A 27714-nucleotide genomic window follows, 5' to 3' on the forward strand; every position below is an offset into this window, starting at 1 on the left:
TACAGGGGAATGCCAGGGCCAAAAGAATGGGAATGGGTGGGTAGGGAAGTGGGGGGAGTATGGGGGACTTTTGGGATAGCATTGGAAATGTAATTGAGGAAAATACGTAATAAAAAAAAGCTGCTGTTCAAATCACTATTGTAAAATAACTATCTAATACAGAATGCAATGCTATAAATCAGCCATGGATTCTGTGGTTCTCATGTTTGAAGTCACTTTGTGTCTCTGAATTGGGGTCTTTTATAAGATCATTGGCTAGAGTGGAACTCCAGGGTAAAATCTAAGGTCTCTGTCTGCCTTTTATGCCACTTCCCTGTTTCTTTTCTTTCTTTCTCTGTCTGTCTCTGTCTCTATCTCTATCTCTATCTCTCCTTCCTTTTTTCTCTCCTTCCTTCTTTCTTTTCTTTCATTATATTATCTCAGAGACTCTCTACATGGTCCCTCTATGTATGTAGTTTGAGCTTCCCCTCAGCATAGCAGCCCCTGAAGAGTTGATGTGGCAGGAGCCACATCGCCATTTCTGTCCCAGCTTCTGAGGTCACACGGCATCACTTTGATATGTGCTCTTGGTTAGAAAACAATCACAGATTGGGTCATGTTTAAGTGGAGCATAATTAGACTCCATCTCTGATGTAAAACTATCAATATTCAAGAATACATCAAAGGGAGAGTTTGTTGTGACCATCTTTGGAAAATACAAACTGACAATGACAGTTATGGGCCAACCTAGGACCCTGGACCAGTTCTTATCAGCAAGGTTTATTCAGTGGTAACACAAACCATTCTTAAAGAATCATATATAGGATAATGTGGAAACTAATCAACAAGTCTCTTGAAAAAAGGTAAACGATTAACAGTGGATTAATTGTTAATATTGAGTTTCAATGTTCTTTCTTTCATGAAGAGAAACATACAAATTCCTTAGTCTGACACACACACACAAAGGGATAGTAGGGGGTTTGGGGAAGTTGTTTTTGTTTTGTTCTGTTTTGTTTTTGTTTGTTTTATGGATGTTTCCTCTATGCATCTTCAGCCAGTCTTTGTCTAAGCATTCTGTCCTGTGATAGTCTTTTCCTGACATTGAAGACTTTAGTGTTTGTAGAAAATCATTAATTTTCTGAATGTCTGTGTTCAGAGTTCACCTTCAATATTGCCAAAGAAGCAAACACTAGCAGAATGTCTGTGGCTAGAATTTATTACCACAGAACTGTACCCCTCTCTGTTTGCTAGATTTGTGAATATTGCTTTTGTATCTGAGTCTATAGATGAAATTTCCATGTTCCTCCTCCAAAGTTTCCTAGTCTGTGACTTTATTGGGTAAAGGGGCTTTCTAATGAAAACCTAGGCTGAACGCAGAGGAACTGCAACATCCTGACTCTTCTAGAAACAGCACCATCCCCCTGAAAGGCAGCAAAATAGCAGACACGTGTTGCTTTTAAATAAACAAGACACCAAAGCTTGAGCTCTGTTCTTAGAATGTTGAAGCTTCAAATGAAGTGCTGAAAAGAGACCTGGATGCAGAGAAAGGCACAAGCATGGAAAAATAGTAGAAACCAATTACCAGAGCAGAGGCACCTTAAGGAGAGGGACACATTCATATTGGTCACACTGCTACTGTCTGTTAGGAGTGGTAATCAATCATCTGAGGAGAAATAAGACTTGGAGAGTAAGTTCTTAGAACGAAATAAACATTGTTTGGAATTTTGACATCATCCATACCCATGAATGAACTTATTTCTGTTGCTCATTTTTACGGTTCATAAAACCAAGGTAATAATAATGGCTTTTTATAATTGGGGGGGTGTCCTGCAATAATGAGGACATTTTCAAAAATTTTTTATTCTCCCTTCTCCACTTTGTTCCAGCCTCCTCTCAGGATGGGTCTACTGAGAGGGCTGCAGCTGAACCTGCAGAGGAAGGATTGGGAAGGTCTGCTGTGAGATGCTCAGGAGGGCAGAGGCAGGCATGGATGCTCATTTATTATAAGAGAGAAGCACTGCCTAATAAGACAGGAGAGGAAGGGAAGTCAGACACAATGCCAAAACTATGTAGAAATGTACAGAGATGATGACGGTGGCAGATTCTAGTTGTCACAAACTAAAAACATTCTACATGCATCTGAATAAGGATCAACTTAACTAAACTACAGTTTGTTCTTATATCCTTTAAAAAGAATAAAACCAAACTGCATGTTTTAATAGAAGAATCTTCACTGCATGCTTTTAAGTGAAAAAGCAAGCTCGTAATGTAACATGGTATGTGTTTCTGTAGAACTATGTCTGATGATGGTGTAAAGAGAAAACTCCACAGTACACAAAGACTGGTTATAAGGGGTGATTTCATTCAGTGGAACATGATTAAGGAAGGAAGAAATAACATTTTTCTTTGTACTTTTAAGCTTTCTTAATTTTTTCTTTTCTTTTTGTATCCCATACTAGCTTCAAACTTATTATTTAGACTAGAGAAGCAGTTCTGATCTTCTATGTCCTGAATGCTAGGATGACCAGCTGCTATACATAGTCTATGCAGTCCTGGGGTTCAAATTCAGAGCTTCATGTCTGCTAGATAAGCACTCTAGCAACTGGGCTACATTTTCTGACCCCCTTGCTTAGTTTTGAAAACTTCCAAATATGTGTTACTTTTATAGAATCTTAAGTTTGCTTGACAGAGAGAAAGACAAGATCAGCATAGAATGAGCTGGTTAAGAAAGAAAAATCTCAAGGTGTTATGCTTAGAATTTCAGTACTAACGCTGCAACACAGGATGAAATAGGACAGAACATCCTAGAAGAACTGACAAGAAGGGGGTAAGAGGGAGCATCCTGGACATTTATTCTATCTCAACCAAGTGGCTCAGCCCTGGATGGCCAGGGGAATCACCTAAGGAGCTTCAAAAATACACTCAAGAAATGCTCACAGTTAATATAATTTAATTGATTTCAGGGATGGACCAAGCGTGAGTATGTTTTAAAATACTCCCTAATCACTCTTTATATACTTTAGCCAGCATTACTTAAAGCATTTAGAATAATGGACAAACAGTCCTCCATATGGCAGATATGATTATATGTATCTATATCACATATAAAATGATATGAAGTATATGTACAATGTAAAACAGTTAACTCAAGCTCATCGATGAATTAGTTGTCATAAAATAGCAGCCAATTCTTGACCATCTACTATGGGGCAGGTATTGCATTAGATGTGAGCTATTTAAATGCGAAGGGATTTAAAAGACGTTGCTGTTGGTATATTTTAGCTCTTCTGCAGACATGAACTTTCTCGCTGTCAAATGAAAAAAATATATATAACCTTAAAAGGAAGCATGGCAAAAAAAAAAACAAAAAACAAACAAAAAACCAACAATAACAACAACAACAACAAAAACCCCTCAAATCTAATACCAGATACTTGGGAAGGCATATTGGGTACAGTGGTTCTTTTAACTTATTTCAAAATAAATGCTGTTTTTCTTATAGTTCTGGGCCTCGAGGTCTTTACATGCTGGACAAGGCTTCTTTTCATAACCTCTGCCCAAGAAAATCCTTCATATGAGGGGGTTCATATGGTTCAAGAGCTGGCATGATGCCATGAACTTGAGTAATTGTATGTATAGCACAGTCCATGGATAGCCACATTACCCTCCTCACTAGGATTCTGTTTGAAGTTTGTGATAGCCAGTCAGTTCTATCTGGTTAGAGTCACCATCAATCAAATCCCCATAAGTTTATGAGGATTTGAGAAGCAATGTGTTAGTCTCTGGAAGGTTCCAAACTCTTTAACTTTTGTTGGCTAAGCCCAACTATTCTTATTGACATATCATGAAATTGAATGATTTGATTTACAGAGAATGTTGAGTGACTTATATATCAACTTCTATAATAATCTTAACAAATTCTGTTTTTGACTGTTGCCATGTTGGGTGTCATAGGCGATTCATACATACAGCCATCCTAAAGAAGACTGAATTTTTGTTCTTGCCATTTACAGAAGAGTCAGATGATAAAGAAAACTAGAATTTAAATTCCATACTGACTGAAAACTCAGCTGTTTTATGTTGGTCTGACTTTTCAGTTATTTTTTTAAGAAGCAATCTTAAAAGGTCTGAGTAATATTTAATTTAAAGGTATAATTACTACAGAATGATATAAAATACAATTCCAATAAAAAGAAGGTGGGATGAATATTCATCAACCAGCCAGTCATATATTACATTTCATCTGAAACACAGATGTATGCACGTAACCAATATATGTACACATGGTAAAGTTTGACTGGATGGCATATTCAGAATCTTTACAGTGAATTTCCAGACTCAGGAACGATACCAGGAGAAGTATTTTGTTCAAGCTGCGTTTAAACATTGATAAACCTATTTGTATAAATAGAGGTGTAGTTTACCACCATAGAAAGTGTGCAAATATCTAATTGCTACCTACTGAGTAGAGCTATTCTTTCCTGAACACATTTTAACCTAGACATGGAAAAGGTCTTTTCATCATTGTCCATAAGATGACATTTAATTCATCTCCTTACCATGAAGACTGCATAAACTTCAGATGGAATTTAATTAAGGAATGAATATCAGCACAGTACATCCCTGGGCATGCCTCTCTCAACTACCTTTCCTGTGGTGGCTTTTGAACTTAAACTCAAGCAACTTCAGATGCAAACAATTACCCTGGCTCTAGATAGAAGTCTACCTTTTCTTACTGCTACCGAAAGTCACAAAGGAAGGCTGTCTCCTCACCACGGCGATGAGTGGAGAGCAATCATGGCTGTGTTTCATTTATCCAGCCACACTAGAAATATTTCAGCAGGGAACTACAGTAAGAGGAATATAAATAATTTAATAGAAGATTTCCAAAGCCAGCCTTGGGCTATGTTTCTTGTGCTTGTGGTACCTGTAGCTTGGCTTCTTAAGTCTGGCATTTGTTTTAGCCAAACGCAACAGGATTTTACTTCTGTGTGCAACGTGTGCAGTTTAATTAGCAACAAAAGAATGGGTCCAGGGGTAAGATAAAAAAAAGACGTATCTGACCAAGGAGTTTTGTTTTTTCCTAAGAACTAATGGCCCAGCAGTTTGCCTCAATTACTATGGATGGTACTCCTCTTTAGTGAAAGGTAAATAAAAGTGACAATTCTTTTACTCGATATTAATATTTTGGCATGTTTGAGCTTAGCATTACCAAGAACAAATTTATATTTCATCTAAATTTGTACAATGTTTGATTTTTCCATCTAAAACCTCTGAGAATAAAATTAGCTAGCAACCAACATAAGGTTAAATGTTGGAGAAAAACAAAGAAAATATCTTCTTTTAGCCCAGGAAACCTCACTTTTATAGGAGTAGAATAACAAGGTGTGTGTGTGTGTGTGTGTGTGTGTGTGTGTGTGTGGTATGTTTATATATGTGTATATATGCATGTGTGTAAGTGGTATATTGAATTATGTGTATGTGTTTGGTGTGTTGATGTATGCATATATACCTGTGTGATGAGTGTGTGTGTGGTGTTTATATGTTTGTGTGTATATTTATGTGTGTGAGTGGTGTATTGGGTTATGTGTGTATGTTTGGTGTGTTTGTGTATGTATATATATGTGTGCATGTGGTGTGGGGGTTTTGTGTGTGTGTGTGTGTGTGTGTGGTGGTGGTGGTGGTGGTGGTGGTGGTGGTGTGTGTGTGTAAGCCAAAGGTCAACTTCAAATGTCATTCCTTGGTTGCTTTTACCTTTGTTTACTTAAGCAAGGTCTGTCATTGGTCTGAAGATGGCAGATGTGGCTAGACTATGGTCAGCAAGCTGCAGGGATCCTCCTGTCCCTGCCTCCCCAGAGCTGGGATTACAAACACAGGCTGCAATGCTGAATGTTTAACACACACACACACTCACATATGTTCTAGAATAAAACTCATGTCCTCATGCTTGCACAACATTATTTATTGGATATTTTATTTATTTACATTTTAAATGTTATCTCCCTTCCCGGTTTTCCCTATCCCATCCCCCAACCCTTTACCTCTATGAGGGTGCTCCCCCACCCACCCACAGACTTCCAACTCACCACCTTGGCCTTCCCCTACATTGGGACACTGAGCCTTCACAGGACTACGTGCCTTTCCTCCACTGAGCCATCTGTCCAGCCCCACTTACACAGCATTTTACCAGCTGAGATGTCTCCACATCGCTAAGAAGACTGTTTTATTATTTAATACACATTAAGACAGAATGTGATAAACATCATAGGGAATACCCTAAGGGAGTGTAAAGAAAGGATTCTCATCCGTTTATGCAGTCTAGTGAACACACTCTGCAGCCATGCTTTCAGTAAACAGTAGCTAGACCTCAAAAGCTCCTGTCACACTTGTTTCCCCTACCTTTGCCTAGGAATTGGGTTGGCCATTAAACCTAACTGCCTTTACTCAGAGGGCACAATGGCATGCTGAAATATGTGCCACTACATACGCTCACCAAAAAGACTTCGAGATCGTAGCTCCATTTACTGTGATAGCTGCACTTCAGAGATGGCTTCCGGGTTCTTATGAAGATGTTAGAGCTGACAGAAAGGTCGGGCTTATTATTTCCAATGTAGTTTTAGCTATTTTAAAGAAAACGACAAATCACTTACATGTTTCCTCAGGCTGTGCCCTGGATAAAGAAGGGAGAAGCGTCACTTCCCTTCCATTGGGAATAATTAAGCTGCTAGTTTGTTTGTTTGTTTGCTTGCTTGTTTGTTTTAACTCTTACCCAGAAAGTCTCCTCTTCTCATCTGCCCCAACAAAGTTTTATTTTTTGTTCATTTTGTTTTTTATTTGGAACCAACCATTTATGTTTTCCCAACCTCAACTTCCCTTCCACACAGTAAAGGTATTAATAGTGCCTACTTCATAAAGTGGTTATATACGTTAATGTATAAAAAATTAAATGTGTTTCAAAGTGCCACATAAACTGTAGAGCTCTGCACCAGCAGAGCTACTCCCACTGTGGTGGACTTTTACAGAATGTAGGACAGCTTCCTGCCAAGGTGTTCTCATTTCCTTGTTTGCAAAATCCCATTACCAGAGATTGGCTTGCTATCTCCTGGAATTGGAAAGCTGTTGGTCAGCTAATGTGTATGCTTCTCATTTGGTTCAATGAGATTGCATTTATCCAGCATGTCAGGCAGTTGTATGATATCTAAAGCAATGGCTTTCGCCTTCCTAATGCCACAACCCTTTATAATGCTGCTCCTCATGTGTGGTGACCCCTAGTCATAAAACTATCTTTGTTGTTACTTCATAACTGCCATTTTGCTACTGTTATGAATTGTATGTAGATATCTGTGGGTCGCTGTGGTCTTAGGCAATCTCTGTGAAAGAGTAGTTCCACCCCCAAAGGAGTCGTGACTCAAAGGTTGAAAATCACTGCAAAGGAACAGCAGACACGTTGAACTCTTCTGGGGATGAGGAGAAAGGATCTGGGAAAGATTGATCGACCATACCAGGTCACACTTCATTTCAGGACTGGCTCTTTGATAATGGCATCTAGGAGACATGTGGGATATCCTTAGATTAACTCCTGTTGCTGAGTAGTTTACATGCTGCTTTTAAGAAAAGGCATGGGACATCCTCTCAGAGTCTCCTTGTTGAGATTCTCCCAGTCAAATGTTTTCTGACTTCTTTTTAAGTCCTTAAGTTCAAGTTCATTAAAGAAGGCCACAATTGTAACACTGTGTGAGATGCTCAGGCAAAGATCACTGCTGTGGTTTTTAGGTTCAAGGAGAGTACAACATTTTTTCTATGCATCACAGTTTGAGTTTTCCCTTTTGAATCTTCCATCCTCCCCATAAGCATAAAGGCAAGCTCAAGTAGGAAGTGAGTTGAGAATGAGACAGGTCTGGCATAGTTCTGTTCCAAAACACACTAGAATATTCACCGGCTTATGGAAACTTGCTGTCATAGGAAACAGCAGCAACCATTCAATGACATCTTAATTCAATTTTACACAGGGGCTGTCAACACTGGGCATTGTCTTTCTGACTCATTGGGTCATTTGGTTTACATGGAGCATGAGCACACAAACACTCACTCCTATGGCAGAGAAAACTACACATTGTCTGATTGGAAATCGATAAGGAGATGCATACTGTTAAGCCTAATTATAACAAATAATAAATAATAGCTGACCTTTATAGACCCCTAAAAGGCCCAGTCACATCTTATGACATCCCTATGCATAGTTAATACTTCTCATCTTAAAGAGAGTGAAACTAAGCTCAGAAAAGTCAAATATTACTTACACAGGCAACAAGATAGATATGAGATTGAAACTCAGTCACTCCATCTCCAGAGTCCAAAAGTTGTAAATAACCATGCTGGTGCCTTTCCTTCCATGGATCTTAGACGCAGTTCCTTTGTTACAAATCTAGAAAGTAATTCCCAGTTTACTTCTCAGCGAAGACTATTCATCTTTTATGTCACATAATCTTTAAAGGGATGTTCGTATCACTCTTGCAGTGAGAGAGAGATACATCTGATGGCCAATCTGATAGGTAAGATATATATGTATGCAATCAGTGGCTCACCATCACAGAGATGTAAAAGACTATTTTTACTTTTTATCTTAGTTTATTAATTTACCCTGTGACAATTTTGTAACTATTAGATGTTTTGATATTATGAAAATGCTAACATAATGTGTGGGTCAGCTTTATTGGCATAAACAAATGCATCAGACAATCAAGAATCATGAAGTTACTTCCCTCCTATCAAATTCGCTCAGTCCTAAGCAATGCAAAGAACAAGTCATAACTTAAGCAACATTTGTTGCCACATTGTTAATATGTACTTCTTTAAAACTTTTCATGTTTATTAAACACAATGTATTTTTTCCTGAAGTGGTCACTCAGGATGAAACACATTTCCATCTACCACACTGAGTCTCAACCCTTTGCTATACCATTAGGCCAATATAAAACTGCTTTAAACTTTTAGGGAGGAATGGAGCGTCTCCATCTTGTGGAACGTATTCATTCAGGATTAAAAATAAATGTCTGTGTCTGTTTGCGTTGCTATAACAGACTCCCAAAAATTCAAAATGTCTAACAGGCTGAAGTCCAGGATCAAGCTGCACTGGTAGAACTGAATTTGGTTTGTGTCATCACACAGCAGGAACAGGAGGATGAGAGAGTAAAGTGTCTAAGCTGCCCTGCTTCATGGCGTATATTTTGTCGATTTTGACTTTTTGGTTTTGTTTTTTGTTGTTTTGTTTTTGTTTTTGGTTTTTTGGGGTCTTTTTTTCTTTTATGTATATGGGTGTGTCTGTGCACCATGTGTAACATAGATAACAGAAGAGAAGATCCACTCAGACTGGCATTACAGATGGTTGTGAGCTACCTTGTGGGTGCTGGGAATCAAATCTCTGTTCTCTGGATGAGCAGCTCATGCTATTTAATTGCTGAGCCATCTCTAACTTTATTTTATGAGTCTTGTCCTTATGAAGGAGGAAGAGGAGGAGGAAAAGGAAGAGGAAAAGAAGAGGAGGAGAAGGAGGAAAATGGGAGGGGGAGGAAGAGGAAGGAGAAGAAAGAAGAGGAGGAGGAAGAGGAGGAAGAAGCAACAGTAGCAGCAACAACAGCAACAGGAGCACAGCAGCAGCATTTGGGACCAAACCACCTTAAAAAGCTCTACATCTTAATTCTGTCAAGTTGGCAACACCTCACTGGTGCAAGGAACATAATGAAGCTGAGGGAGGAAAGCATAAAGAATAACTGAGTAACCTCGGATCCCACTTAACTTATTGTGCACACAACACAATATACTGGACAGCCTAGACTCTGACCTGTTCATAATATGAACATATGCACTTCACCAAACAATAAACCTGACAATTTATTAACACCCTAGACTCTTCTGCATCATGCTTCACGCATGTCCCTCTCTAAATAAAAGAATAAGTCCCACCCCCAACCATCAAAAATGCCCCTTTTCTGGACAGCTTACATTCAAACACATCGTGGAACATACTCCAGAACTAAAAGTAATGAGGAGACCTGGCCTGGACTGATTTTGAGTGCACACAAAATGAAATTAAAATGCCTCTGAATGAATGGTAAGGAAAATCCCTATCTGCATATGCATAAAGGAACATGCATATGATTAAAATCCCGTGCATCATGGGAAGATCAAAGCAGAGTGAGCAAAAATTTGCAACATCCAACTCTGCCAATCAAAATAGACAAGTATCTGTAACACTCCTTAGCAACAACCAAGCTCTTACTTTGAACTTCATCAAAGGAGCCTGAACAGTAACTGTGGTCCTTGGGTACCCTTACTCAGATGGCCTGCTCTCACTTCTGACAGCGTATTTCTTTTTGACCTACAATACTCCCTTTGCTTTGAGTAAAGTATTCATGCTACTGTGAAGTCTGTGTGGGCCTTTATTTTATTCTTGAATAAAATGCCAAGAACTCGGGAACACCTGGCTCAGCCCCTGACCACTGGTAACAAAGCCATAGTAATGACCAGACCAGAACAGAAAGGTGGCCATATCCAGATCATTAAGCAGGCCGAGGGCCCTGCCACGCCCTCTGATTCCTCAGAACTCTGCTGGAGACCCAAGGAAGCTGAATAAAGGTCTACTAACAGGAATTAAAGTTCTCTTTCAAGTGATATATCTTTTTCCTGGCAATTGAGGACTGGAAAGTGCCTTTTGTTTTGTTTTTTTTTTTGTTTTGTTTTGTTCTGTACTTGTTATTTTATTTTATTTTATTTTATTTTATTTTATTTTGCTGGTCACATTTAATTTTCCAGGAAAGTTACTCAGTTCTATCTTCTGTCATAGTTTTCATTTCCTCACATATTTGTTCTTAGAATATTTCCTCTCTCAGTTGTGTTTTCTTCCTCTCTCATAGATGCAATTCTTATCTCTCCTGAGGTGTTATGAATGCTTTCTTATGCACTTTGCATTTTCTTCTGAGAAGATCTAATCTGACTTCTGAAGAGAGGAGCAGGAAACTACGCACCCCTACCCCAATTCATGTGCAGAATCAGTCAAGATCCAGCCCTCAGGTCACCATTTGCCTTTTCCCCGGGAGCCCTAAAGAAATGCCTGTTGAGCCCACATTGAGCAGGAGCTGGTGGAGCACACAGAGGATTCTCTCCAAACCCAGTGTGGTATCCCACTGCAGCTACTGATGAACATGGGTCCCTGAAAACAGCTACTACACCCCAGTCCCTGATTTGGGGGTAGCTATACCACTTGGAGTCCTAGTCCAGTCACTGGCTTCTTTCTTACACAATCTCAGAGAGCGGGAGGGCCACATGAAGAACTTGCAAACTCCCCTTCTCTTCACAAAGAGAAGGCTAACAAACAGAGCTGATCTCCTGGGGGGCTTTGTGAGTGATCAAATCTACTCTGCTTCAAGATGGAAATAACCATTTCCAACCCAGATGAAATAGCTGTACTACTTGAAAAGTATCCTGCGGGATCAATTTTCCAGAATAAGGGGTCACCTGGTTGTGTGGGATAGAAAGGATTCTCAAAGGATAAAAGTCTCATCTTCTCAGCTGTCTCCTGTGCCTTTTATTCCAATCTAGCTTAGGGAAGGGAGGGGTCTGAGGTCTTCATCAAGCTACCATGCTTGCCAGTAGCTCATATTCCACAGTGAGGTACGAAGCCACTCTGTCCTTGCAGCAACTGGCCTGTATGGATGGAGTCTTAAGACTGTGAACTGATAAAGACTAAAGATGCAATTATGAGATTCTGAGATAGTATTACAGGCCATGTGAATCTCTGGAAAGCTCCCAGCCAGAGCAGGAAAAGAGCCTGCTCCAAGCCCTGGGAAGTCAGCCAAGAAGAGTGTCAAGGTTAGACATTCATGAGCTCTTATCCTGCCTCTTGCACACAGACAGTAAAGGAGTGTATTTAAGAAATCTCAATTCACATCTCTGCCCTCAAGACTAGGAAACCAGGATGAGTTGCCCTATGTAAAGAATTCAGTGACTCTCTTTAAATACAGGACAAAAGTAGATCTTCTGGGTGAGACTCAGCTCTGGGCTGAGTCTATAGTCTGGACAAAGCTCAGAGAATTTTAAAATGGAAGAACTGAGCTTAGCCAAATTTTATTCAGCCACAGTTAAAGGAGAGGGGCTACTTTGGTTACTGGGAAACACAGGAGAGGGAATATTTGAAGCTACCAAATGCTACTAAACATACACCGAGCAGAGGCTCAAAGATGGGCTCTGTGCTCCCCATCACCCCACACCACTGGTACAGACACAGATGAGTGATCTTCAGTTTTCAGTGGAAGAAGTTTCTGGACCCCAGCCAGGTAGCTCTAGCTCTCCAGAGGTAGCCTGAATGTTTGTTTTCAGAACATCTAAAATATATCTAAAGTCCAGTTTCCTGGCTGATGAAACTCTAGCTAAGCGAATAAACAAAGCTGAACTGGTATATAAAGATGCCTGGAAATCACTGTACATAATTCAATAAAATATTTGTTTTGAAAAAAGAAAATGCATTATAGGGTCTCTTTGAATATCAAAATGCTCTTCTGTAATTAAGTATGTATCTGAATTATAAACCTGGAAGGAACAAGATGTCACAGAATACTTATTCTACCTAAGAGTGATGAAAACACCCCTGAGCACATACTGTGGGGTGGCTGTGAAGGAGAAACAGTCCTCTGGTCAATGAGACAGAGAACATAGTGAAGCATTTATAGCAACAGCACCCACAACATCAGCAAAATGCCACTCACACAGAAATGGTGGGAAACTCTGTGCCATCATCCTTGGTGCTAAGAAAGGATGCCCTGTGTTTCTAGTGTGAGGATATTTTACACACACACACACACACACACACACACACACACACACTTGTTAAGTGTGTATATTGTTTCTAACCACTAAAGTGGTATATTGTTTCTAACATTTTATAAAATGGACATTCCACACAGATTAATGGTGATCTATGCATGGGTCATCCATCAAGTTCTGCTCCCTAAATTCTCTATGCTCTGATGCTGATGACAAGCTAGAGCTTCCCTGGTATTCCATTGGCTCCATAATCACCTTGTTATCCACCAGGGTACCATAGAGCCCTTCAGTTACCAAATTCCTGTGTTTGTTATGTGGTCAATAGAAAGTCACATGGACCAATTTTAAATGATTATTGGTAGGATGTATAAAGATTATCCTGTCAAAAATCAAGGGTTGATACTTATATTGTTTACTTGAGGTGATGAACCATTTTTTTCTTTACTGAGCCTGTTTTCAACCTAACTAACCTAGAAAACCTGAGCATATTATTTGATCAACAATATGAGAAAGGGGATCTATTTCTTCTTCAAAATAAGACTTCTAAAGACTGTGGCTAATACTCTATTCTTCTGTGTCTATTTGGCTGTCTTGCTATCTCTCTGATAGATCCTGAGTAGGGGGCAGAAGCAGATTTATAATTCTGCCTTCAGAACAGTGCACTTTGCTGACAATGGCATACCTCTTCTGTGTGTATTTACCTGTAAATAAAGGTGAGAGAGATGTTCCTTCACAGTTTAAGTGGTAACAATGTCTTTAACCAGCTTACATCTTCCTTAAGCAGATTCTGACTCTAGGATGAAGATGTAAGTGACTTGTTGGAGATGTACTAGCCAAAGCCAGTATAAATTAGAAGGAGAATTAGAAAGAGGACAAAATAAGGCATTACAGGAAACTCCCTTATTTAGCTTCATCCAGCAGGGAGTTCCAGAAAAAGGTCTGCCTCACAGTTGCTTCATCTGGAAGAAGCAGTTCAGATCTTTCAAATGTTCTTGTCACTAGGCCATTGTTGTACAATACCCAGAAAGACGGCAAAAGGAATCTTCTAAGCACCACTAGCTGTATATTCTGACTTCAAGTGCTCAAGTGCAGCCCTCCAGAAGCTATGTGTATGGTTTCAATGGAAGATGGATCCAAAAGCATCTCAGCAGGACACCACAGCATCTGATCAAAGGACATTGATACCTTATCAGTCTTCCCTGTTACCAGAAAGTTTCCTCATGCTTATATCACTACTTATGATCCATATCCCATCATAATCGTCTTTTGACATCACTGTTGACATTTGCTATCTGGTTGTCTGAACTTGGAGATAGTGTCCCATACTGTACCATTTCCAGTCGTACAGCATGTATGATACAGAACAGGTTTGCTATCAATCACTTTTAAAGGATGCCAGAAATGATGCTGCCCATTACAAAAGTGGTAGACTCATCACAAAATCTATAGATAAAAGTTTTTCCTTTAACATTCTAGAAGAAGGAGAAGGTTGAGATCCTTGGAATTTGCTTGTAGTCTGCAGATTTCTCTGCACAGTGTATGAATTCTGTGCTTGACTGAGTGTTTGGAGACCATCCAGACAAACTCATGAGGCTCTAATAGATTCTCTCCTGCTTAATGTCTGTGTTGGCTTAAGCCTGGGAAGAAGACAGGGCAGCAGCTAAAGAGTCTTTTTCCTCACTATCAAGAACTTCTGTCACAGATGAAAAAGTCCCATCCAAGTATGTTGACTCCTGAGACACTTGACATTTCATTTCCATATGTCTCTCTACAAAAGAAAATAATGGGTTCAATTATGAGAATCAAATTATATATTTATTTTACTTATTCAAAAACAGAAAGACAATCTTGACCTGCTTTACCCCCTTAATATTACTGAAAACAAGAAATGGTTTCTGTTCCCTTCTGTGTACATTAAACTAAAGAGGATAAATTTTCAGATGAAGATGACACTTGGAACACTGAGTTATACTAGATCTTTGCTTGAACTCTAAAATCTGCTCAAAGGGAAATTTCTGGAACTAATTCTATTAACTATACATTTTCTAAATACTGTGGAGCTTCTGCTAGGAGTATTCTTTGCTAAAAATTAACTCCATCCTGCTTGATGGATTCATCTGCACAGTGACATGCTGTAACTGGGCAGGACCTCCATTTCCCCTGAGGTTGCCTCATGCAGATTATAGAGCCATAAGCTTCAGCCTGCTTGGTCTCTTTTCATTCTTCAAGGCTAGGTGAAATGCTCCCTCTGAGGAATGCTGCCTACATTTCCCATCAGGAAAAGTATTCCTCTTCCATGACGCTTCAGCGTCTCCATGGTCTTTCTTTTATACCCTGTATCATATACTTATAACTCTCTGGGGCATTTGCCGCTTTGATTTTTTTTTTAATTCATTTGTTCATTTTTATTGAACCTACAAATTTTTTTTCTAGAAGGAACTTCTCCATAGCTTCTATTTAATTTACTCAGAGCATTGTTTTGATTGCTTTCAATATGCTTATGACATATTAGGGAGTAAAAATATGAAAAGAGGACTGGCCTTGAGCTTCTCACCAAGCTTTAAACAGTCATATCTTTTTTTTTTTTTGAGTTGACAAAAGTATTTATTGACATAAAATTACTTCATAAAACTCCATTTTTTGAAAACTTCACACTATATAAAATGCCTCTAAATTGTCTGATAAATATGAAGAGAATCTTCCTAATACATTCAAATTAGCAAAGACTAGTTTGACAACCAATTTCAAAATTCCTGAAATTATACGATGAATATGTCAAGTCTGAAACATATCTCTTTTTTAATTAATCATTCATTCATTCACTCTTTCATTTTACATCCTGATTGCAGCCCCATTCCTCCATCCCTTCTTCCAGTCTCCCCCTCACAAAGCTACTCCCCCATATCTCCTCTTTTTCTCCTCTGATAAGGAGTAAGGCCCCTCTGGGTACCAACCCACCTTGGCAAATCAAATCACTGCAGGACTAGGCACATCTCCTACTGAGGTCAGACAAGGAGCTTCAAGTAGGGGAACAGGATCCACAGGGAGGCAACAGAGTCAGGGACAACCCTCCTTCCAGTTAAACAGCCATATCTTAAAGCAAAAGATTATACTATAGCTTGTTAAATTTTATAAAAGAAATGGAGGTAAAGTACAGTAGAGGGAAGAGGTGTGGCAAAATGGGTAAAGGCACTATCACCCAGTCTGATGACCTGACATTAGTCCCTGGGAACCACATCATGGGAGGAGAGAAGCAGCTCCTAGTTTCCTTCTAACTGCCACATGCCTCCCCATACATACATACATACATGCATATATACATACATACTACGTACATACATACTTATTTAAAGAGTATAATAGGAGCCTGCAATTACTCATGAGATGAGCCGCAGGTGTCATCCTCATTAAAAAAAATAAGAAAAGTGATGATGACAGATGTAACATGACAGTCATCATGGAACAGGCTCCATGATGGTGCTCTCAGGCTCCCAGACCAGAGTCCCTTCTGCCTATCATGAGCATTCCACATTCTGCAACAGTGAAAGAGTTTGCTGCTGACGAAGATGGCATAACAGGGCATAGCATAGTTATATCAGCTTCCCAGCAAGTGTTTAAAATGGGAACAGCATCTGTGAATGCAGCCAACCTTTACCTAGAACGTGACCATGGATCATAAAAGATCCCATGATCCCAGTTCAAGATGCAAACTATACTAAATCTACCAATCTTTACTGCTATCAATTCCCTTCAATATGACTTTCTCTCAGAAGACAAACACTCCTGACATGTTAACATTTTAAATTGGCTCAACTCAGATATTCTAATGGGTTTTCATTCTGTGACAAAATCGTGGTCGTTGAGAATAGATTTGCACCCAAACAGAATAAAAAGCATAGGATCAAAAATATCTAAAAGAATAAAGTAAAGGAATATCTTTAAGGAAAAAAATGAGTTGGAATAATTTCTGAGATACTTTGTGCTCTTGTAAGCATGTGCTTCAGGCTGGCCTTAAACTTAGGATCTTTCTGACTCTGTCTCTAAGTAGCTGGAGTTATAGAACTATAGATTATTGCTTTGTTTTCAGTTTTGGAGTTCTGCAGTGAAGAACAAAAGAAATTCACTAGAAACAAGAAAATTAGGTGTCTCCATTTTACATTAGTTTCTTTAGAGAAAGGGTGAGCTGTGAGAGAAATAAAAACCACAGAAAGAAAGAAAGAGAGAGAGAGAGAGACAGAGAGAGAGAGAGAGAGAGAGGAGGGGGGGAGGGAGGGAGGGAGGGAGGGAGGAAGGAAGGAAGGAAGGAAGGAAGGAAGGAAGGAAGGAAGGGAAATTTTTTCATTAATTTGCCATCAGCAAACACATTCTGTTGGTGTCCGGTAATGGTGAAACATGTTCTAGCTGTAGGAGGCAAAAGCAAGAGGATTAGAGTTCAAGGCCAGTGTTGTCTACATAGTGAATTTGTCTACATACTAGCTTGAGCTACTTAAGATCTTGCCTTAAGAATAAATGCATCTACCATATTGCTTTAGAATTGTCACAACACTCATAGCATTTGCCAGCATTCCACCCATAGTCCCTTCCATAGTGACTCTATTCTACAATACTTTAAGAGGCTCCCCCCCCCTTAATGGTCAGCTGTAATTTTGTATCTTTTGGGGGCAGCAAGAGAGAGAAGAAAAAGTCGTTCAACATCATAAACTTCCACCACACCAGTGTGTCTCAACCTCCTGTGAGGTCTAGAAATTAGTCACGGTGGAATCATCATTATACACAGCTAATGAGTAAATAAAATCAAGAGAACAAGAGATAATTTGGTTAAATATTCACTAGGGATGGAAAAACAGCGATGGGGTCATTAATCCCACTTACAGAGTTTGGCTTCAAGTCCATTCATATCAGGACTAATGATGAGCCATTGTTCTGCACAACCATCAAAGGTTTTAACATAAGAATCTTAAGCTCAATTCCAAACCAGGAAGTCACTGTGGACTGAACCCCGCAAAACCTATTTTCAAGATATTAGAAGAAGCCCCTGACTGCAGGGAACTACCATGAATGAAGACTCATTGCTGCTCAAGACACTGTGAACAAGTGACCCCTGAGTGCTTGACCATGGACACAATATTTACACCCCCCTCCACTAAGGCTCAGAGGACATTGCAGAAGAGGAAGCCAAAGTATACAAGGTCTGGGATGTAGAGTGAAAGGTTGTGAAATACCATGCCCAAGAGTGAACATGGCCACTGTAATCATGAACATCTAACAGGGGCTAATTACCTGTTCTGGAAATTAATGAGATTGGCTCTGTCAGTAACTAGTCATGAAAGTGGGAGGGGCTCATGGTGTCTTATCCCATACTACTGAACCAGTGGCTAATGATAGATTCTGGAAAAGGGGAAATCATTTGCATTCAGTTGTGTAGACATGGTTAAAATCCCCCAACATGGTCAAAATACCTCCAACAGATATCTCCAGATATCTCCAAAGCCACAGGCACACAGACAGGCCCTAGTTAAACTCACAGCTCAATAAACAAAATGAATAGCCATGAACATAAGAAAGAGACTTGTAGGGAGTATACAGGGATAGAAGGGAGATTGAAAGTGGTCCGTATATGTTAAGTATATGTGTGAAATTGGCAAAGAACAAATTTAATTAATTAAAAACATTGAAAACTTGAAATGAAAGAATATATTCAAGATGTCTTTTAAATATAACATATAAAAAGGAAAGAGACCAAATCATCAGCACCATCTTGAGTGACTTTAAACTACAGGGACGTTCTCTTTCTTTTCTATGATTTCTCCAAAGATTACTATTTAAGTAGAAATGTTATCATTGTAATCAGCAAAGATGAGCTTCCCATTGCCTACTTCATTCTTCTCTGTGTCTTTTGCAGGAACTCCCTCTTGCTTAGTCTAAACTCAAAGCCTACTTTTCCAGTATGGGAACATTCAAGCAACAGAGTTGCATAGCACACGCCAAGGAACAATTCTGTCTATAATCCAAAATTCAGTGCTTAGTAACCTTACATGTATTTTAAGGCATGGTAGACAGTGAAAGAATGACGAAGCCAGGGCTGGTGAGATGGCTCAGTTGGTAAGAGCACCCGACTGCTCTTCCGAAGGTCCGGAGTTCAAATCCCAGCAACCACATTGTGGCTCACAACCACCTGTAATGAGATCTGACATCGTCTTTTGGTGAGTCTGAAGACAGATACAGTATACTTACATATAATAAATAAATAAATCTTAAGAACAAAAAAAGAATGACCAAGCCAACTCAGTCAACTGGGGTATTGAGAGAGGGAACAAGAATTAAAGGGGAAAAAAAGATAATTAGTTGGCATTACATTATGACTCCAGTAAATGCTGAAGCCAGTATAATTGCTTTTATACTATTCTAGGTACATGCAAAGAATATGACCGGTTTTAAAGCATAAACAAAGTAGTCAAGGAACAAACCAGGCATAAAGAAGGTCCCATGGTATTCAGGGTCTTATCAAGATGCTTCCTTGTCCTAACTGAATGTCAAGTTCTTGCCATTATCCTTGAAGCAGGAACAAGAGCTCTCCATATTTCCCCTTTTTTTAATTTCATAAACAAGACTGTGCTTAAGGTTGCTCTGAAGAGAATGGCTTCCTTATCCATCATTGAAAATGCATTATCCAAGGCAATGTACTTATGTCTTAGGTTGGTAAGGCTCTGTGGAGAGTCCTAACCATCATTGACTGTCAGCCTGTTAAACTAATGGCTCTATCTGTGGATCCATTTTAAGTTTCAAGCCATGTATTTTGGCCATCAACATGTTGATGTTGTTAACAGGAAGTTCTATCAAAATGGGCAGGAATAAAAGTATTCCCAGGACAAGAAAGGCCAACATTATCAAACTATATATGCCACTCTTGAAGCCTGACCAAGATAGAAATACTGACCTTAAAACATGAATAATTTTGGCAGCAATATTCACAGTATCAAAACTCAGTGGAGCAACATTCTTTAAAATCATAATCTCAGTATGCAAAGTTAAAATATCCAGAGAGGTGTTTGAATCCAGCCAAATAACCTGCTAGTGTCTTTGATTTTTCTCCCAATTATAGTGACTGTCATTGTAAATTTTAGAAGTGACATAAATCCATTGGTATTTAGCATGACACTTGAGATGAGTTCTTACTCTTAAACTCTGAACCTCTTCTCCAATAATTTGAATAATATGGAGAGCATCAATTCATTGTTCCTATCTATCTAAATCTTCTTGAATATAAGTAAATAATAAATTTTCTTGAAGGGCATTAGTAACCATTTTTGCTAATGATTTAAAAAAAATGGGTGTCTTAACTTCTTGCATCAAAGCCATTGCAGAGCAGTAGTGCCAGCTATTACTATAATAAAAGCTGCTATATGGCCAATAATCAAACCCACTCCCCTCTTGCTCTCACATCAGAATAGCAAGTTCTATGTCTCAGTCCTCAAGTTACCATCCATTGATAGTGTGGCCATCAGAATGGGTGATGTGGGATTTAAAAAGCATTTGAGTTCGAGGCCAGCCTTGTCTACAAAGTGAGTTCCAGGACAGCTAGGGCTAGACAGAGAAACCCTGTCTCGAAAACAAAAACAAAAACAACAACAAAAAAAGCCTTAAAACAAAAAACAAAAAGCTTTTGTATTTCTTGCTTACTAACATGTCAATTAAAGTTTTTTTTATTTTGGAAGTTGTAATCTTGGTTCACAAGTTTGCTGTTCATTTATTGTTTTACCATTTGCATGTGGCATTTCTGGTTATTAACAGCCATAGCATATGGAAAGGATTCTACCCAGGGCAAGCAAAAGCTGTTCCAACTAATCTGATTCAGCTTCACTGGCCTAACGCCAGCTATTCTGGCTCCATCTCACCCTGATAGTTGCCAAAACATTACATTCTTTTCTCTTCTCTTCCTCAGGTTAACATTTTTGCCAACATGTTCTCTGAATTCAGTGAATCTGGCCTGATCTCTCTGATCCTCTGTGCTTCTCAATGGATCCTATATGTGAAAATCCTAAGGCAAGGGCTTGGCTTTTGAAGATCTAGAAAGATCATTTGCAGTGAATAAACCAGAGACATGTGCCAATTCCATTCAACGTTAGAGGTCATATTAAGGATGCTGTTCCTTATCTTAATGTAACAGGAAGTCATCAAATGGTGTTGAGCCCAGAATAAGAGCAACAAAGTAGCCTTTTAAAAAAATCACTGATGCTATCTTTCTCCTAAAGAAAACACTAATCAGGCTGTTTGTTTCGTAGGAGCTAATTAGAGACATGATAAATAACTTACACAAATGAGTGAGGACGATTAGGGCTAAAAATGAGAAGGTCCTTTCTTACAGCTGGAAGGAAGCAGACAGTAGCATACTTTTAGGGAGGGGGGGGGCGGATAAAGGAGCATTGTCTTCATACTATCGGGGCGATGTTGCCTCTGATGGCTCAAGTCTCAGATTTATTTTAACAACTATAGGTATTAGCTATTCTATTCCTGGTACTTATAACATGTCCAAAAAAGTTCCATGTGATAAGGATATGAATCATAACCTGCCCTAGGTATCTTGAAAATGACATCAGAAAGATTTGGCTTCCCATGGATATACTACTTCTAGACTTTGGGAGGTCCCATTTAATCCAAGCATTGTTTTCTAAATGTCACTTCTCATTGTGTAGTTCATTTTATCTCTACATGTATGAGTCATTTTTAATAAGGAGTATGAGGCGTGGTAAAAGACAATTACAGTCCAGAGGTCTTACAAATAAAAGGAATTACATAGATAAAAATCCCCGAACTAAGTCCATGAATCGATAAGTTATGAAATCCAATTTGCCTCAAATGTCACCAATTCATCATGCCCAATACTTGTGCTAAGGAAGTGCTTCAAAGAGTATAATCCTCATCCCAGACAGTTCACCCAGGACACTATCCCGTGTCCCTTTCCCTCCAAATCTAGGTTTTACTGGTGTTTCGAGTCTCCTAGATACTGTGCAAGCCCATTAGTAACAAGCCAGCAATTCTCCCAGTCAAGGGCTTATGTGAAGCTCAACAGACTTTGCTCCTTCAAAGTCTTCAAGCAATTTTATTTCATTTCAGGGGCATAACACAGAAGGCAGCAAATTCAGATGGAGGGACTCTCTTAATGACTAGCAGATCTTTGCAAGGAGCCTAATGTCTCTAACCACATCCCTTTAGCTTCAAGAATTTCCATTACTGTGCTTTCAAAACAGAACTGTGATTTTCCACAGAACCATTAAAATGCCCTCTTTTGAAGCAGGCTTCTGAAATCGATTACTGTAATATATTCTTCCCTAGAGTCCTCCCTGTATAGATTGCTATCCCCTGGGCCAGGATTCAGGTTCCTGTATACCACACAAATCATCCATTAAAAATTTCTAATTAGTGAATCACTGTTCACTTTAAAAGGAAAAACATAAATACATAAATTACACCTTTTTTTTAAGTAAGAAAATTTTCTGTCAAACTGTCAGATGCTCAGCTGGCAAGCATTGAGTTTTAACCTGCTTTTTTATCCCCTAAAACAAGAATAGTCAAAACCTACTTAGGATTAGAAGAAAATTTTGTTGATTTTTTTTCTACTAGGCTATAACCTAATAGGATAGTTCGATTACCACAGTGCCAGAGAAGGAGAGTATATCCCATTGTGTATCACGATCCTTATTTATCTCTTCTAGAAACACTGGCTTAATGATCACCTTACTCCTAGGCATCTATGGAGTACCTACAAGGAGCTGTGTTTCATAAGCACATACCCAGTATATGCTCTGCCTCCTGTATATGATATGAGAAGTAGCTACAGACACACTAGAGTCCCTTTCAACCACCAGGTTTTGTGATAACCATGAAATGTACGTTTCTAACTGCCTCTCTAAAAATGAACAATATTCACACAATTTTTAAAAGTTACAAAATTAACCATAAATGATAATCAAAAACATAACAAAAACTTTAACTACTAAGTTTAGCCACTGGAGTACACAATTGTTAAGAGTACTTGGACTTTATTTCTCTCTGTGCTTTTTAAGTTAAAGGACAACATGACCATGACACAGAAAATGGGCTTCCTTGTAGAAGTAAGAAAGACATGAACATATGATCGGGCATATGAGGATTCCAAAATATATATTACTACTACTACTACTACTAATAATAATAATAATCTAAAAATTAATTTGTATCTAATATTTTCTGAAGGGGCTCCATCTGGGAAGAGAGGAAGAAGATCAATACAGATGGAAAAGGAGGGACGAGGGACAAATAACACCAGATTATTTGATAAATTCTCAAGGTATCATTATTTTATAATGCCTAAAGTTACACACACACACACACATACATGAGAGAGAGAGAGAGAGAGAGAGAGAGAGAGAGAGAGTTTTATGAGATTAAGCTGCTTGGTCTGGAAGTGCCCCCCACAGCCATACTTTCCAGTACCAGGCATGAGAAATATCCTTTGGAGAGTCCTTAGGTTCCTCTCAGGGGTTGAGGGTGGGTGCCTATTGCTAATGACACTTATACACAGGACTGAGGCTAATCAAGCCACATCTGATTGGAAAGCTTCATTCCTGAAGTCTAGCTTGTATGGTACAAAAAAATAAAATATAAGCTGTAATAAATAGCTCTTCTATGTTGGGTCTAACCAACAGCTATCTAATTAGAGTTAAGGTGAACACTTAGCAGGAGGAAAATCAGGCCTGATACTAGACCAGACCAACAAGCCAGGGCTAGTGAAGTCATGGATTTTAAAAAAGAATCTACTGCTACAACTTTACTTAACCAGTATAATTGCTAACTACATTCTAACTCTTACAGTTATGCTCATAGATATGTGTAGGTATCGCCCCCCATCAAAGGGACATCTCTTTACAGCAAGTGGGGATATTACAACTAGATATCAATGGATCGTGGAAGTCTTGCCACAACTGATACATCTATATCACAGCTTATACATTTAGAGCTCAGATTACATCGTAGAAAAGGTGGTGGATTGACTGTAAAAGCCAAAATGTCTGCTATGAAACATTCTCTCATAGAAATAGCTATTTGAACAAGACCTGAACATGGGCAATAAACATGCTAAATTGGAAGGGTGGAACATCTCACAGTTCCCTTCCAATAAACAAAGAACTACAGACAACCAAGGGATAACACAACCTGCTAAGGGAAGGAAATAATGGTCCTGTCCAACAGTGATATCTGTGAACCACAATGACCAATATGACAAAAATATTGATAAAGGTGTAATAAATAGCTCTTCTATGTTGGCCATAACCAAAAACTGCAGAGAGGGAGAAGTTGCTTCTCCAAGGAACGGTCTACCTAATTGGTTATATAATACAAGGGGGTAACCTGGAGACCATAGCCATACACACAAACCATAAAACAGACTCCGTGGGTGGTATTGTCTGTTTATGCATACAGTGCATAAGTAATAATAATAAAGAAAGAAGCTATTAATATGAGAGTGAAGCAAGATGTGTTAAGAGTTGGAAGAAGGAAACTTTGGAGGGAAGAAAAGAAAATGACAAAGATGCAATTACAGTCTCAAAAAAAAAAAAGAGAAATACTTTTTTAAAAAAGCAGATGCAAAACACAAGAAAATCAAGAAATAAGACCAATGTGTGGATACTTCATTCCTCCTTAGAATACGGAACAAAATACCCATGGAAGGAGTTACAGAGACAAAGTCTGGAGCTAAGATGAAAGGATGGACCATCCAGAGACTACCCCACCCAGGGATCCATTCCATAATCAGCCACCAAACCCAGACACTATTGCATATGCCAGCAAGATTTTGCTGGAAGTGCCTTGATATAGCTGTCTCTTGTGAGGTTATGCCAGTGCTTGGCAAATACAGAAGTGGATGCTCACAATCAGCTATTGGATNGAACACAGGGCCCCCAATGGAGGAGCTAGAGAAAGTACCCAAGGAGCTGCAACCCTATAGGTGAAAAAAAAAAATATGAACTAACCAGTACCCCAGAGCTCATGTCTCTAGCTGCATATGTAGCAGAAGATGGCCTAGTCGGCCATCAATGGAAAGAGAGGCCCCTTGGTCTTGCAAACTTTATATGCCCCAGTACACGGGAATGCCAGGGCCAAGAAGTGGGAGTGGATGGGTAGGGGAGCAGGGCAGAAGAGGGGGTATAGGGAACTTTCATGATAGCATTTGAAGTGTAAATAAAGAAAATATCTAATAAACAAAAATAACAGCAGATGACTGGGTTCCTCTTTAGTAAATACCATTCACTAATATTAATTGAAAACTCTGAAGGACCAGTCTGAAGCTCTCAATGCTCTGGAATTTGATTTCATCAGCCCCGAGTTGACCAGTTTCAAAGATGATGACTCACACTTACTAAACCTGGAGTCTAAAGATATGAATCAGAATGTCAGTTTGCAAATTTATAGTGAGAATTATAACTGCTGGGAAGAGCCGATGCCCACATGAGCGGGTACAAACTAAAAGGAAAATCCAAGCAGGGGAGGAATTCTTGGGATGGAAAGTCAGAATAAAGTCAACTAATGATCCACTTACAAAAGTTTTTTTAAATGTCATTTTGGTTACTTAATGTGTTCACTTCCACAAAGAGGGGATGCTTCAAAGTCATATTAGCACACACCTTCCCCAGAGAGGACCAGAACGAGTAGTAGTCTCTGCATCTCTCCTTCACATTTGTGCAGGATTCAAGGATCAACCATAACCTTTTCTAAGGCCATGGTCTTTCCTAATGCTAGCAACTCCAACAGGCTAGAGCAGTGGTTCTCAGCCTGTGGGTCCTGATCCCTTTGCGGGGGTGGGGGTGGGGTGGGGAGGACTCTACCCTCTCACGGGATCACCTAAGACCATTGTAAAACACAGATGTTTATATTGCAATTCATAACAGTAGCAAAAGTACAGTTACGAAGTAGAAACAAAATAATTTTATCCTTGGGGACACCACCACATGAAGCCCTGTATTAAGGTGCCACAGCATTAGGAAGGTTGTGAGCCACTGGGCAAGAGTCAAGCCCTCTGTATCTTGGTATGCCTAAAGTTTGGTCTGTAGTTTAATATACAAGATAATTAATTAGAGCTTGTCCACATGGCACACAAGGAATAGCTAAGAGAGAACGTGGAGAAGGAACGATGGGAGACGAGTCTGCTATGGTAGGTTAAGAAAAACATTGGCTTCTTTGAGTGCCTTAAAAGAATAACTGCAGATTTCTTCAAGGATGAAAACAGTCTACTTGACTCAGAAGGCAACAGTGTTTTGTTTGGTTGGTTTTGGGGGGGGGTTGTTGTTTTTTTTGTTTGGTTGGTTTTTGGTTTTTGGTTTTGGTTTTAGTTTTGGGTTTTTTGTTTGTTTGTTTGTTTGTTTTTGTTTTTTGTTTTTTGAGACAGGGTTTCTCTGTATAGCCCTGGCTGTCTTGAAACTCACTTTGGAGACTAGGCTGGCCTCGAACTCAGAAATCTGCCTGCCTCTGCCTCCCAAGTGCTGGGATTAAAGGTGTGCACCACCATGCCCAGCTTTGTTTGGTTGTTTTTTAAAGAAACTCTTTGTTAAGATCTTTTTTGGTTAGAAAAATTTCCCTTTTAAAAAAATTATAATCTTGCAACATTATACATGTATGTCACTCAAGGTGAAGGTCCCTTGGTCCCCAGAGGATTTCAAGCTCACAAGCATCACTGGGTGTTTCTTCTTTAAAAGAAGCTAAGACTTCCTGAATGCACAAGCAAATTATATTCAATAATACTTAGAATATTTGTATATCAATTTTATTTTTCTTATTATTTTGAGTATGATGAATAAACCTTTATATGCTAGACCAATTCTGTCTAATAAAAAGAATTGCCAAATATGTAGTTTAAGATATTCCAGTAGCCATATTAAAATTCAGATGAAAATAAGTGAAATTAATGTCTGCATCAAAGTTCAATTAATTCAGTTTTCCTAAAATATTGCCATTACAATACAACCAGTATACAAGTTTTTAAAGATAGTTTACATTGTTTTATAAAAGCTCTTGAACTCCAGTGTGTATTTTTGTGCTCACAGAAACTTCAATTTGAGCAACCCCTATTTCAAATGTGTAGTAGGTGCTTGTGCCTGGGCATTCCCCCTCCACATTCTGAAGAGGGTGTGTAACACTGCCCACTATCTGTTTCAGGGTGTTTATTAGCAGATGGGATTTTCTTTTGGAGGAGGCTAAGACAGACTGTCATTCATGGGCATGGAGAAGAATGGAACACTTGTGTGATCCAAGTGGAGAGAGGATGAAGGGGAGGCAGGGGGAAAGGCTGGTGGGGATCCAAGGAATAGGAAGCTGTAAGGTAGGTTTTGAGCAGTTAACTGAGCCAGAGTTCCACAATTTCTTCGGTCACACCCTTGGTGATGGTTTAAAACCACAAAGAGTAGGTTTTTTTTTTTTTTCTTTATCTGAATTTGCATGACTGTTCGTGACATTCAGATTTGAAACTTAACCTGTGCAGGTTGAATTAGCTTCAAATTGTTAACTGAAAAATCCCTACTACATAAAAAAAATCACATTTTTAGTTATTATCCCAATGCCTGCTTCTGATTAATGTAAGAGAAGAGCTCGAAGCTTTCAGATGCTACACATACTGAAGTCATTTTAGACAATCTGCTTGCATCAATATCTTTATTCTCATGGATGACCTAGCTCAGGCTCCAGTTGGTAAAGTACCAAGGGGCTAGAGAAGTGAGCAGCCACACATTGTGGCAGCCTGGATCTGTTTTTCAAAGCCTGTCCCTGTCTCCCTTCCTACTGTCAAACTACCCATTATTCTATTCTGTGTCCTTCACAGCACATTTTAAAACCATCCTCCCACACCAATCCATGCTTGGTGAAAAGCTCTCAGAGTCAAATTGGTTA

This window comes from Mus caroli, chromosome 6 (genome assembly GCF_900094665.2).
Source record: "Mus caroli chromosome 6, CAROLI_EIJ_v1.1, whole genome shotgun sequence".
Lineage (NCBI taxonomy): Eukaryota > Metazoa > Chordata > Mammalia > Rodentia > Muridae > Mus > Mus caroli.